Genomic DNA, 14,530 nt, shown 5'->3' on the forward strand with positions numbered 1-14,530 from the left:
GCTGATGGTGGGGGAGGCTGATACTGGGAGAGGCTGGGAGGGGGGAGGCTGGGAGGGGGGAGGCTGATGCTGGGGGAGGCTGGGAGGGTGGAGGCTGATGCTGGGGGGCTGATGCTGGGGGAGGCTGGGAGGAGTGAGGCTGATGCTGGGGAAGGCTGGGAGAAGAGAGGCTCATGCTGGGGGCAGAGAGGCTGATGCTGGGGGAGAGAGGCTGATGCTGGGGGAAGCTGGGGGAGAGAGGCTGATGCTGGGGGAAGCTGGGGGAGAGAGGCTGATGCTGGGGGAAGCTGGGGGAGAGAGGCTGCAGCTGGGGGAGGCTGGGGGGAGAGAGGCTGATGCTGGGGGGGCTGGGGGGAGAGAGGCTGATGCTGGGGGAGGGGCTGCTGGTGAAGGCGGGGGAGAGCGGCTGCTGCTGGGGGAATGGGAGAGAGGGGCCAATCCTAGAGACAGAGGACAAGAGTTGAGGGATAGTGCAATGACAAAATCGATGGGGGGGGTGTAAGGACTCAGAATGAGAGGGGGGCAGCATTGGGAGCTCATTATGGAGAAGGGGCAGCATGTGTGGGCTCAGTATGGAGTGGAGCAATGTAGGGGAGTCAATATCAAGAGTGGGGTAGTGTGTGTGTGTGTGTGTGTGTGTGTGTGTGTGTGGGGGGGGGGGTGTCTCAGCATAAGCGTTAGTGTGGTGGTCTTAGTATGATGAATGGGGCAGCATGGAGGTGTCATCATGGAAAAGAGGAAGACAGCATTAGGAGCTCATGGAGAGGGGCAGCATGCATGGGACATTGTGAGGAGGGAACAGCATGCATGGGACATTGTGAGGAGGGGCAGCATGCATGGGACATTGTGAGGGGGGACAGCATGCATGGGACATTGTGAGGAGGGGGCAGCATGCATGGGACACTGTGAGGAGGGGGCAGCATGCATGGGACATTGTGAGGAGGGGGCAGCATGCATGGGACATTGTGAGGAGGGAGCAGCATGCATGGGACACTGTGATGAGGGGGAAGCATGCATGGGACATTGTGAGGAGGGGGAAGCATGCATAGGACATTGTGAGGAGGGGGCAGCATGCATGGGACATTTTGAGGAGGGGGCAGCATGCATGGGACACTGTGAGGAGGGGGCAGCATGCATGGGACATTGGGAGGAGGGGGCAGCATTCATGGGACATTGTGAGGAGGGGGCAGCATGCATGGGACATTTTAAGGAGGGGGCAGCATGCATGGGACATTGTGAGGAGGGGGCAGCATGCATGGGACATTGTGAGGAGGGGGCAGCACGCATGGGACATTGTGAGGAGGGGGAAGCATGCATGGGACATTGTGAGGAGGGGGCAGCACGCATGGGACATTGTGAGGAGGGGGCAGCACGCATGGGACATTGTGAGGAGGGGGCAGCATGCATGGGACATTGTGAGGAGGGGGCAGCATGCATGGGACACTGTGAGGAAGCGGCAGCATGCATGGGACATTGGGAGGAGGGGGCAGCATGCATGGGACACTGTGAGGAGGGGGCAGCATGCATGGGACATTGTGAGGAGGGGGCAGCATGCATGGGACATTGTGAGGAGTGGGCAGCATGCATGGGACATTGTGAGGAGGGGGCAGCATGCATGGAACATTGTGAGGAGGGGGCAGCATGCATGGGACATTGTGAGGAGGGGGCAGCATGCATGGGACATTGTGAGGAGGGGAAGCATGCATGGGACATTGTGAGGAGGGGGCAGCATGCATGGGACATTGTGAGGAGGGGGCAGCATGCATGCGACATTGTGAGGAGGGGGCAGCATGCATGGGACATTGTGAGGAGGGGGCAGCATGCATGCGACATTGTGAGGAGAGGGCAGCATGCATGGGACATTGTGAGGAGGGGGCAGCATGCATGGGACATTGTGAGGAGGGGGCAGCATGCATGGGACATTGTGAGGAGGGGGCAGCATGCATGGGACATTGTGAGGAGGGGGCAGCATGCATGGGACATTGTGAGGAGGGGGCAGCATGCATGGGACATTGTGAGGAGGGGGCAGCATGCATGGGACATTGTGAGGAGGGGGCAGCATGCATGGGACACTGTGAAGAGGGGGCAGCATACATGGGACATTGTGAGGAGGGGGCAGCATGATGTGAGGTCAATGTGCAGATCATATTTCATAATTGAGGAAGGTGTGGTGGGTATAATTTATAAGGGAGGCCATGTGTAGTTTATTAGGGGCAGTGTGACAGTCACAGTATATAAGTGGGGACGGTGTGGTGGGAATATTTTATACTCATGCTATGTTTTGATGTGCCCGTGGTGATCCCCATTGGGGGGGGTTAGTGCCCTTCATTTCTCATTGATACTTTTTCAAGTGTGTTACAGAGTAGATCTGCCTTAAACAGATGTCGTGTGCGAAAACTCAGTGTTACGTTGTCACTAAGGGGCGCGACCACTTAAAGTGCCTAGGGCAGCACGAAGGCAAAATACAGCCCTGCCACACAGCAAGCCAGGACCAGGTATTTCATGTAGCATGCTGGGTCATCCAGAGTCTATTCCTCATCTTTGACTACCCCCTAACTCACACACAGACTGATGGCAATGTGTGCTGTCCGTGTTGTTCATAGACCCATAGAATTGTATTGGTAATTTTTACCTTTAAAGTGGATCAAAAACGAATATGTCTTTATGGGTTTTTTGTGGACACACGGTCCACAAACAAACACATATGTGAATAGCACCATATACTTTAATATGAGCGTGTTTTATCCACGAAAATAATGGATATAAGTTCTTTACTATAGATGAGCAATTCTATTGTCAATGTGTGACGCCCTGACAAAATCAGGGTGTCACAGATGACTGCATCCATCTTCCAGGTGCAGGAATCTCTTCCCTTTGGCCTTTCAACACAACCCCACACAGGTACATACACCAGCCACAAAAGCCTAGTCACCCCCCCAAGGATAATAGGGACACACCAGTGGGCGGGGCCAGTCAGATGGTGACGCCCACCTAGGGGTTCTGAGGTGTCAAGGGGAGGGAACAAGTCAGATAAGCTTGGACAGTGGAAGTGAGAGGAGTGAAGTGGTAGTCGGGGGTTGTAGCTCCCAGACTATCGGACTACCTGAGCTGACTAGGTGGCAGACGGCAGAGCAGGGCCACAGGCGACGGAGATCCGGTCGCGGGAGACCTTAAGTGGACCAGGGCAGGGTTGTAGCCCGCCGATGCCAACAGCGGGAATCCGGTCCGGAGGCCATACACAGTCGGGGTACTTGGACCCTAGGACGAGGACAGCTTCGAGCACCTTTCCAATTAGCCAGCAGGGGACAAGATTCCAAGTCATGTCCCACTAGCAGCCCAGATAGAGCGAGACAGAAGCCCAACGCGGGGGATAGGGCATCTGTAAGTGCCTGCTAAAATCCCAAGGGTCAGATCTCGCGGGCCACAGCTCCCACAGCAAAGACACCGGGAGTGGACTTACCCTGTTTCATGCAGACTAGTCAACACAAGACAACAACACAGAAGTGCAGGAGGAAGGGCCCCTGTCCTGTCTACCGATGTGCGGGACCCGAGCACACCCCTCCAGAGGCTACCGGTATCCGGCACTTGGTTTACTATCTGGACTCTGTGTGACTATATTCAAATAGTGAGTACACCAGTATCATCCGGTCCATCCCCGCAGACTGCGCCCCAGCACTCCGCTCCAACCTACACCTGGGCCCCGGGCTACACCTCCCCTACCCGTGGAGGGGATACCATCCTGCTGCCCCGCTCCATCAGCCCCAGGCATCCTATACCAAGGCAGCGGCGGTGTCACCAATAATCACTGCAACCTACAGGGCCTGCGCATGACGCACTCATCCCCTGCTTTCCCCAAAGCCTCTCACTTTTCACATGCCGAGTGATGTGCCTAATGCGCATGCGCTGCCTGACGTGGGCGGCGCATGCGCTGTGTGCGCTTCGCTTGGTAAACACTTTTCCCATAGTGACGCCTGGTCCTGCCTGCCGCGCATGCGCCCTCCGGACACCACGGGAGGCGCCTGCGCGTCATGCGTTCCAAGCCTCACTCCTAACACAGACCGGAAATACACAAGTTACACGCCGGTTTCCTCATTAGCTATAGTATATATAACCCACACGCGGCAGGTCACCAGCCACCTCCAGGCACTCTTGGGCACAACGTTTATCAGGAAAGACACAAGGTATGTTTTTGGACCAGACCCCCTGATTTCTTGTGTATTTTATACACTAAATCCCATCTATTTTATCTCATATAACAGGCCCCACCTTCATACCTAGGACTTTTCCTATTATCTCACATTGTGGGTAAGCACTTTATCACCCCTGTTTTTGATAAAATGTCTGGTCCATACCTTAATACTGTGTCCTGTTTATACCTAGGTGCCCTTTTGTACCTATCCAATCAAATCTTATTCAGCCCTTAACAGGTGCCATACACAGACAAGCTAACTACAGGTGATCATGTCAACCTTTTTACCTCTGCTAATTGATGCAGATGCCCCCATTACACTGATGTGTTTTCTTGGTAATATGGCAGCTATCTATATTATAATCTTTCCTTATACGTTCTAGATCATGAGCTATAGGTATATCGACCTGTGGATTTAACCCAATTAAGTTGCTGATTCTCTCATGATTGCAATTTTTGCATATTTTGTAAAGCCGTGAGGAATATTACTTTCTCCCGTCTTGGATGGTTAGACGACCATGTACGTAAAGAATTTTTTTGCATCTTATATGACAACATTCAGTGTATTACTCATGTTGCTCATACATACATATGCCTTATATCTAATCTGTATGTCATTGATTATACAGCTTCTTATTAAATCTAATCCAGTAAAGAGGACGTTAGTCATCCTATCTACTTATGTGAGGGTACTAAGGTAATTACACTTATCCCCTATAGAGACGTTGTCCTTTGATGACTTGTATGACTTCATCTCCTGTTATATATCTAACCATATTCTCATATGATCACTGATTTGTCCTTCTTTTGGTCTCAGGCTATAAAAGTAACATAAAATACACGCGAGTGAATATCTCATGTGATACATACCATACCATAACCTTTGAGGTTGGTGTTACCCAATAAACTTCCTTTGTTATTTTTCCTTTACTTTCCTCTCATTGAAAAAATTTGATGTATACTACTGTAATGAAATATTACTGTTATCTTGCATAAAAATTGTGAGTTCTTGTGGATAAACTTAATGTAATCCCTGTTTTTCTTTTTCCTTCCCATTGGGACACATATTTAATTTCCCCCTTTTTATGAAAAATCATGTAATAGTTCTCCATGTAACTATAAGTTCTAATTTTACTTAATGTAAATTGTCTTATCTGACATATTGTTTTCTATCTCACAGTCCTTGAAACAGACCATATGTTTTGGTCGAAACGTTGGATTTGTACACATACCATTTTCTTGATATCCTCACAAGAACAATAAAATCATTGAAACGAAACATTATCTTTGGAAATCATTTTATTGAGTGTGCCGGATTCTTTACATTTTCTGCAACCCACAGGTGGCATCACTGACAAACTCTCCCCTGTAAATAACCCCCCTTCTTTTCACTTGTGGGCGACAGACGGGTGCTCGCGCCCGGGTCCGGTTGCCACTCGAGCCACAGCCACAACCCCGGATCCAAGCGTCTCGAGAAGCCCCCCTGCCGTGGTCTGTCCCCCGCCAGCGACAAATGCCTTGGTTCAGTATCCGGCCCAGCATCCTTGGCACCTTTGACTCTTACTAGGCCCTGCAACGTCATGAAGTGAACTGGACACTAATCCTAAGCCGTACAAATCGAATTGCTTATTTCTACTCTTTTTTTTCTTTCTAATGGCCTTCAGCTCTATCTCAAGCCATGGCGACCTGACAGATGAACACTCTGTAGGAAGATCGATCTTGTGCAAGTCTAGATAGGTCCACCATCATTCTCCTTCATTATCTTGATTTCTACTTTTTACCAACTGTAAAAGCATCTGCACTTACATCCCAGGCTTGTAAACAATATAACACATTAGATATACTGACTGTAAATCTAAAAACAAGGTTTTTTTATTTGAAATGTGAAAGACAAGATTAACATAAACCATAACCATTTATTTAATCTCCCATATAAGACATTAAAGATTCACATTTCATACAGACAAATAAATATAAAAATCTCATGAACTTTTATCACAATCATTTTCTAATTACTAATGTGTAAATTATTATTATTAGTAAATTATTTATTTAGGACTTTTTCCAATCAGAACAATAGGTGCAGATGAAGGTGCACATGATAAATTTGGAGCATCTTTACTGTATATATTGACCAATTTCAACACCAGAATTAAGGCATAAATTAGTACATAAACAAGAAATGTGGTGCAGGGCATGTGTTGGAATGAAGCTGGCTAAATCTAAACAGTGAAGCTGCCTCATTGTGTGGAGACCTCATCTGGCATAAAATAATGTATTACAGATAAATATATATGTATATTATAAAAAATTAATACTTTCTTTTTTTAAATATAAACCATTTTTTATTTCATTTTTTTTCCTCAATGACTACAATAAATTGTAGAGCTACATTGCTTAAAATGATGGATAATTTGAATTTCAATTATGCATGCAAATATATATTTCATTATCATAGCCCTCATTAATCAAAACTTTACAATATAAAAATAACCATGTTGCAACCAATCAACATACAGCAATATTAACTGCCAGCTCACTGAGGGATCAGATTAGATCTGCGTATTGAAGTCTATGGAGAGGCAGAGAGACACACAGACACTGCTCCTGATCAGATACAGATGCTACTGATCCAGGAAGTGTTTTCTTACTTTGAAGCTGAATTTGAAGCCTCATTGTTCAATAGTTCTTAGAATTCAATAGGAGAAGAAATCAGGTATATGCCGCGCTATCACCACGGAATCCGATATATATATAATTCCTTTATTGTTTGTACAGGTCGACGCGTTTCAGAGACATCCGTCTCCTTCATCAGGACATTAAAGGAACAGTATGTTCCTTTGATGTCCTGATGAAGGAGATGATGTCTCTGAAACGCGTCAACCTGTACAAACAATAAAGGAATTATATTTATATCGGATTCCGTGGCAATAGTGCGGCATATACCCAATTTCTTCTCCTATTGAATTTTATATCTTACTCCTCGGGGCTGCGGCTGTTACCATCACTGCACGTGTTTAAAGAGGTTGTGACTGTCACAACCTAAATAGGTGAGTGCAACTTTTTATTTCTAATATTTTCCCTACCGGGTAAGACCATATTACGCTTCTTTGTTCCACAATATTATACCTGATCATTAGTTCTGTAATGTCCTCCATGCTACTCCTGCTTCTAAAAATGTGAAAGTGAAATATCCAAGATATCAGATTTACTGCTTCATGAAATTGTTAATTGTTCAAAACATATATTAGGCAAAATGTAACATTTTATCCACAAAATGCCAAAGAGTAAAATAGATAACTCTGGCCAAAACATCACTTGTTTGATTAATATATGGTACTGTGCCAAAATTTTAGGCAGATGTGGAAAAAAATACTGCAAAGTAAGAATGTTTTCAAAAATAGTGTCAATACTTTATTTCTGTTAATTATCAAAATGCAAAGTGAAATAAATCTAAATCAAATTAATATTAGTAGGTAGGTGACTAACTTTTGTCTTCAAAACAGCATCAATTCTATGTAAACTTGTACAGAGTTTTTGAAGGAACTTTGCGGGAAGTTGTTCCAAACATTTTGGAGAACTAACCACATATTTTCTATGGATGTAGTCTTGTGCAAATCCTTCTGTCTCTTTAGCTCTTGTGATGCAGACTCAATGATGTTGGGATCAGAGGTGGGTGGGGCCATATCATCACTACCAGGACTCCTTGTTCTTACGCTAAAGTTAGTTCTTTATAAAATTGGCTCTATGTTTTGGATCATTGTCCTGCTCCAGAATAAATTCGACGGCAATCAGAAGCTCGCTGATGGTATTACATGATGGACAAGTATCTGCCTGTACTTTTTAGCATTGAGAACACCAATATTTAATAATAATTAATAATCTTGACCAAGTTCCCAACTCCATTTTCTGAAATGCAGCCTCAAACTTGCAAGGAACTGTAGCGCCCCTGAAGCCCTCAGGGTGTTACAAGGTTCTGCATACCCACCAGGATGCAGGGCCTACCCCCTTAGGGACCCAGAACCCCAGTGTCGGTAACATCAAAAACCCAGGTAATCATAGTTTTCCCCAACAATCCCACATACAATGGTACCTAGCTAGGGTGGGACCAATGGATGGACATCTAGAGGTAGAGCCACTTTAGTCAGCTAGTTGACCATGTGGGAGTGGCAGACTGTGGAGAGTAGCCAGTGGAGTAGTGACTGTAGATGTGTGAAGGTGGAAGCAAAGTGACATCCTGACTCAGGTTAACGGTGACCCAGGAGAGGTGGTTGCCGGGGGAGTATGGTGGAGTACTCCCGGAACTACGTACCAACGGGGTATTGGACACTAGGACAGGAAAGATCTTCAAGACGACCTGTTAACACCTGCACAGCAAAGGAGACCATCAAGGACCTTGCTGACCCTAAAGAATCCGAAGACTCAGTAGCAAAGAGAGAACCAGGAACAGGACCAGAGACACCAACCCCACAGGGTTCACGCTACCGTCAGGCGGACAGAAGTGGACAAATTACAGTCCGGGGACCCTCAGTATTCCATATCACGGGGACCCACTTACCAAAGACAGGTGAAGGGGAAGAAGGTACCAAAGAACTAGACTGGCACTGGGACGAAGGGGACCTGGAGGCAAAACCAGCCGGCCTCGGGCAACCACTTAACATCCAAGTGAGTAAACCAGTTGCACTGAATATCTGTCTGGACTCCTTCTGACACCCATCGCACCATACACCCGCTGGTGCAATACCTTATTTGCGGAGGGACTACCATACTAGCTGCTAATACTACCAGCCCCAGTAGAGACATTTTGCAGTGGCGGCTCCCTACATATAGCTGCAACACCGCAAGTGGCGTCACAAGTGAACATTATCATATGCTCCCCTGTAAATATCCCCAGTACAAAAAGGACTCAGGGCATGGAACTGGGTAACGGCCACCACTGTGACATTCCCAATAGAGACTGCCCAGAACCGAGTACCTTATATCCCTGGGTGCTACAGAACCTCCTCCAAACTTGCCTGTTGCTTGCAGACACTTATTGTACCACTCTCAAACTACCTTCTATTACAGCCAAATATTTTACATTTTGACTCATGTGTCCAGAGCACCTGCTGCCATTTTTCTGCACCCAAGTCCTATGTTTCTGTGTACAGTTGAGTTTTTTGTACTTGTTTCCATGTTGAAGTTTTTGGATGCAATTCTTCATGAAGACCACTTGTGCCAGATTTCTCTGAACAGTAAAACAGTAGATGGGTGTAGCTAAGCCTCACTAGTTGCTGCCAATTTCAAAGCTGATGGCACTGCAGAAAATCTTACATATATAGTTACATAGGTTGAAAAAGACCTAGGTCCATCTAATTCAACCTTCCTCCACCAATTACGATTCTTAAAGTAAGCAAGATGTGTTTTTCATTTGCTGCACTTCCCTGGCCACCCACTGCATCTACGGCCCTCAATGTTGCCCATTTCTTAGTGCAGTGGACATATATATTTAAAATAATACCATCAGGGAGGCCTCTGATTGGCTTCAAATTTATTCTGCAGTAGGACAATGACACCAAACAAACAATATAATTAATAACTATCTTCAGCATTAAGAAGAACAAGGGGTCCTAGAAGTGATTATATGGCTCCCATAGAGCGATCATTTCAACATCATTGAGCCTGTCTTAGATTTCATGAAGAGACAGAATGATTTGCACAAACCTACATCCACGGAAGGTTTGTGTTTAATTCTCCAAGATTTTTGAGCAAACTCCCTACCGAGTTCCTTCAAATTCGGTGTGCAAGTGAACATGGAAGAATTGATGCTTTGGCATTTTGTTATGGATGAAACACTTTTATTTCTTATTTTGTAAGCATTCTTTGCCGCTATTTTCCACATCTGCATACAGCGTTTGAACAGTACCGTGTATCTTGACAAATTGAACATTTATTTGTGCAAAGACTTAGGATTTTGTATACTTCTGATAGAATTGTTGACAATATGGTGGTGAGTCACCCAAAGGAAGAGTTGGGGGAGTGGTGGATAGTTACTAGGGATGATCGAATATCACAAATATTCTGCAATATTCGGCTTCGGGAATATCCGACGAATAGGTCGCCGCTATGTGAATATTTGATGCACAATTTAAGTCTATGGGAAGCCCGAATAGTTGCTATTTGGCAACTATTCGGGTTTCCCATAGACTTACATTGCGCATCAAATATTCGAAAATAGTTGAATAGCGGCGACCTATTCAGTAAATATTGGCGTTGCTGAATATTTGACATATTCGATCATCCCTAATAGTTACATAAAACCATGTGCTACATGACGACACGAGAGCAGGACTCCTTCATTGATCTGTGTACTACGTATGGATGATATAGTAGCTAGTCTCTACCCACTAGCTTAGAGACAATTGAACATTAGGATGTAAAACTGCTAAGAGTAAAACTGTAGAAAATGCAGCATACAAAACATATAATGGCAAAAAAATACTATTATTCCTCATGTGCATGGGAAGACCCCTAAAATGGTGTATATATATTGAATTGTCCAATTCTTTTAGCGGCTCTCAAACATATTGCATTGTTAGGGAATTGCTGCACTGAGCAGACTTTCATCTAACGTGTATGACAAAAGTAATTGATCAAATGTCAATTGGGGGGGAGCAAATACTTTAATCTACTGACCACAGTGGAAACTAGCACCCAAAACATGTAACTCTATGGTGTTAGAGCCAAAAAAATAATATTATTTTGTTCTGCGTTCAGACCTTTTTGCTGGATGTCCTGCATCCCTGGAGAATGGATCCATTTCTATGTTACATTTACACATACAAATAATAATTTTACAGCAGAGCAGTTTGTCTTACTCATGTTGACCAAGCAAAAGACATTAAATGTTGACATATGGTGCTGAGAGTCCGGTTGAGTTATACTGGACGAAAATGCTAGGGATGCGTTTGCCCATTTTTGACTGTTCTACCCACAGCAGATGACAAAGGGACAGATATACAGTGGAAGCTTTAAGCTCCCATGGATTAACATCTCTTTTGGTTTTCACAGATGGCATTTTTAATACTTTGAAATAAAAATTATGATGGTTTCATTCTAAGAAGAGGTTGTGCCGGATCCTTTCCTTTCCTTTCCATTGTTCCTGACCGGTTGGGACTCACCGGTGGATTCCTGGCACCCGCGTGGATCAGCAGCCCGGGCAGCAGGTGAGCTGAAGAAATTCTTCTCCTCACTGCCTGCTCTGACCTTGGTCTGTTTGACCACGTCTCTGTCTCGACCTCCTGTACCTCGATCCTGCACCTTTGACTCTCTGCCGCGATTTAGCATATGATTAGATATGTAGATTCGTGTCATGTCACTGCATTGTTACTGATTTGCTCCTGGTGGTAAAAAAATATTTTTCTTCCTGTTTACTACAAATTAGAACCTGTTCTCTCATTCCCTAGCATCTCAGTGTGTCATTAGGCTACTTCCCAAGCAAAAGGTCCCTCGTTTGAATTAAGGAGCAGCTATGAAGATTTCCTAAGAAAAGATAAACAGCATCATCCATCTCATTGATTGCAGTCTCTCGGCCAAGAAAATTGCCAAATTGCATCATGTGAGTGCTGTGACAGTTGGAAAAATAGTAAATGAAGTCCGTCCATCCTTTAAAAATCAAGAGGTGGACGTCCAGGCAAAATAATTGAGTCAACAAGTCGGCTCATCAGAAAGTTATCAGCTCATCAGTTTTAGAGAGACAAACACGGCAGTGGAGGTGGCTCTTATGCTTAAAAATGAAATCACACACATTCATGCAAGCACCGAGCAATGCATGTTACAAAAGTCAGGAAAAAAGGTGAAGAAGCCTCAACTTCAATATTGTCATAAGAAGCGTCAACTCGAGTTTGCAAAAAAGTACGAAAATTGAACATTAGCAGATTGGAAACGGGAGATTTGGAACGACGGATTGAAAGTCCATAGACTAGGCTCTTATAGGTGCAAATGGGTCTGAAATAAACAAAAGAAAAAGGGGCTCAGGGCCCGAGAAATTAAGGGAACTGTCAAGTTCAGTGGAGGAAGCCTGATGATATGAGGTTGTTTCACAGCAAAAGGCATCGGATACTTGACCAGGGTTGATGGAGGTCTCAATGCTGAGATATGTGAGTATCCTACAAGATGAGTTACTTCAAACACTCGAGCACTATGAGTAGGAAAAGGATGACAGTGTTACAGCAGAACAACGACCTGAAGCATACGTCAAGATTAGCGAAGAAATGTTTTAATAAAAAAGAAGTGGAGGTGCTAGACTGGCCCCCACAGTCCCCAGACCTCAACCCAAATGAACACTTGTGGGCAGAGTTGAAGAAAAATCTGTATACATACCCAAGTGAGTTGCCCAGTGTGCACCAACATTGGGAACGTGTTGAAGAGACCTGGAATCAGAATTCTGTAGAGACATGTTTCAAACTGATTGAGAGCCCAGAAGGATTCAGGCTGTTTTCAAAGCCAAAGATGGATTTAGAAAATACTAACAATATAATAAAAAATAACATTTAGATTTATTTAGGAGCAAAACAGTTTCAATGCACTGACATGACAAGAATCTGCATAACTAATCATATGCTAAATAGTCAAAATTATGTATGAGATAGCTAAGATGATTGCCTATCAAATGAAGGTAGTCTCACATTCAAAGCTGTAGTGGGTAGTGAGATATGGAGCCTGAAATTCAAAAGTTCAAAACATTGTTCCCCTTTTGCTCGCCGGTGTAACAAGCTGATTCTTCAAATTCAACACAAAATGCCACTTTTACTGATAACTGCAGTCTCAGAATTATTCACATCTGTCATGATAAGCATTGCTAGTCCTTATTGAGTCCCTTTGGCTTTTGTGACCTACGATGTGCAATACAGGGTAATATTGTGGTACCGTGTTAGCCAGAAAAATCAATTGAAATACTATGTCCCAAGAATGACAAAAGTATTTTAGGAGTTATACCTTTATAGGCTAACCAGAAAAAAACCCACTTTTCTCTGGTTAGCCTATAAAGGTATCACTCCTAAAATACTTTTGTCATTCTTGGAACATAGTATTTCAATTGGCTTTTGTGACCTGAATTTTATGCCAATGCTCTTAAAGAATAGGCTGAGATTCCTCAGGAATGCTGCCAGTAGCTGGTGTCTGGCTATACATCATGTTTGTAGCAGATCATACTCTACTAAATACTAATGATGCTTATTGTGAAGGGGCTGACTAATTCTCAAGGGGGCTTTACACGCAACGACATCGCTATCGAGATGTCGTTGGGGTCACGGAATTCGTGACGCATATCCGGCCTCGTTAGCGACGTCGTTGCGTGTGAAACGTACGAACAACCACTAACGATCAAAATTACTCACCTAATCGTTGATCATTGACACGTCGTTCTAATCCCAAATATCGTTGCTGTTGCAGGACGCAGGTTGTTCGTCATTCCTGAGGCAGCACACATCGCTATGTGTGACACCCCAGGAACGAGGAACAACACCTTACCTGCGTCCTCCGGCAACGAGGTGGGCGTCACTTTCTTTCGGCTGCTCTCCGCCCCTCCGCTTCTATTGGACGGCTGCCGTGTGATGTCGCTGTGACGCTGCATGAGCCGCCCCCCTTAGAAAGGAGGCGGTTTGCTGGCCACACCGACATCGCTAGGCAGGTAAGTACGTGTGACGGGTCCTAGCGATGTTGTGTGCAACTGGCAGAGATTTGCCCGTGACGCGCAACCAACGGGGGCGGGTACGCTCGCTAACGATATCGCTAGCAATGTCGCTGCGTGTAAAGCAGCCTTTAGGCTAAATTCATTAATAATGGGATTTCGAGAAACCACTTGCCATATTAGTGGTGTTGAGATATTTATTTTCTTCTTGTTTGATTGCTTCAATGCAAATATCAGAAACAGTGTAAATTTTACTTTAAAAACCCTCAATTTTCAATGGGGGTTAAGGTGTAGGCTTAAAACTAAATGTGACAGTTTCCACCAAAATTTGGTGTAATTTTTAAACAAGTTAAACCAACTCCGATTAGTAAATCTCTCCCTTTGTGTGTTTTAGCTAACCTGACATGGGTATGGCAGAATAAGAAGGTAGCTTCCATTTTTACGTTCATTGGGACCTTCTGCTTATTTAAATATACCCATATAGTCTTATAGTATCACAGACATGAGCTTCTTCTCTTCCTCTTTTTTAGTTTCTGGCAGATTATCCAAGCTTACAACCACTACCTAGCAGAGTTCACAAACGTTTGTTCTATATAGGAGTTATTTGCCTCAGAACACACATTATTTTATATACATATATATATATATATATATATATATATATATATATA

This window comes from Anomaloglossus baeobatrachus, chromosome 2 (assembly GCF_048569485.1).
Source record: "Anomaloglossus baeobatrachus isolate aAnoBae1 chromosome 2, aAnoBae1.hap1, whole genome shotgun sequence".
Lineage (NCBI taxonomy): Eukaryota > Metazoa > Chordata > Amphibia > Anura > Aromobatidae > Anomaloglossus > Anomaloglossus baeobatrachus.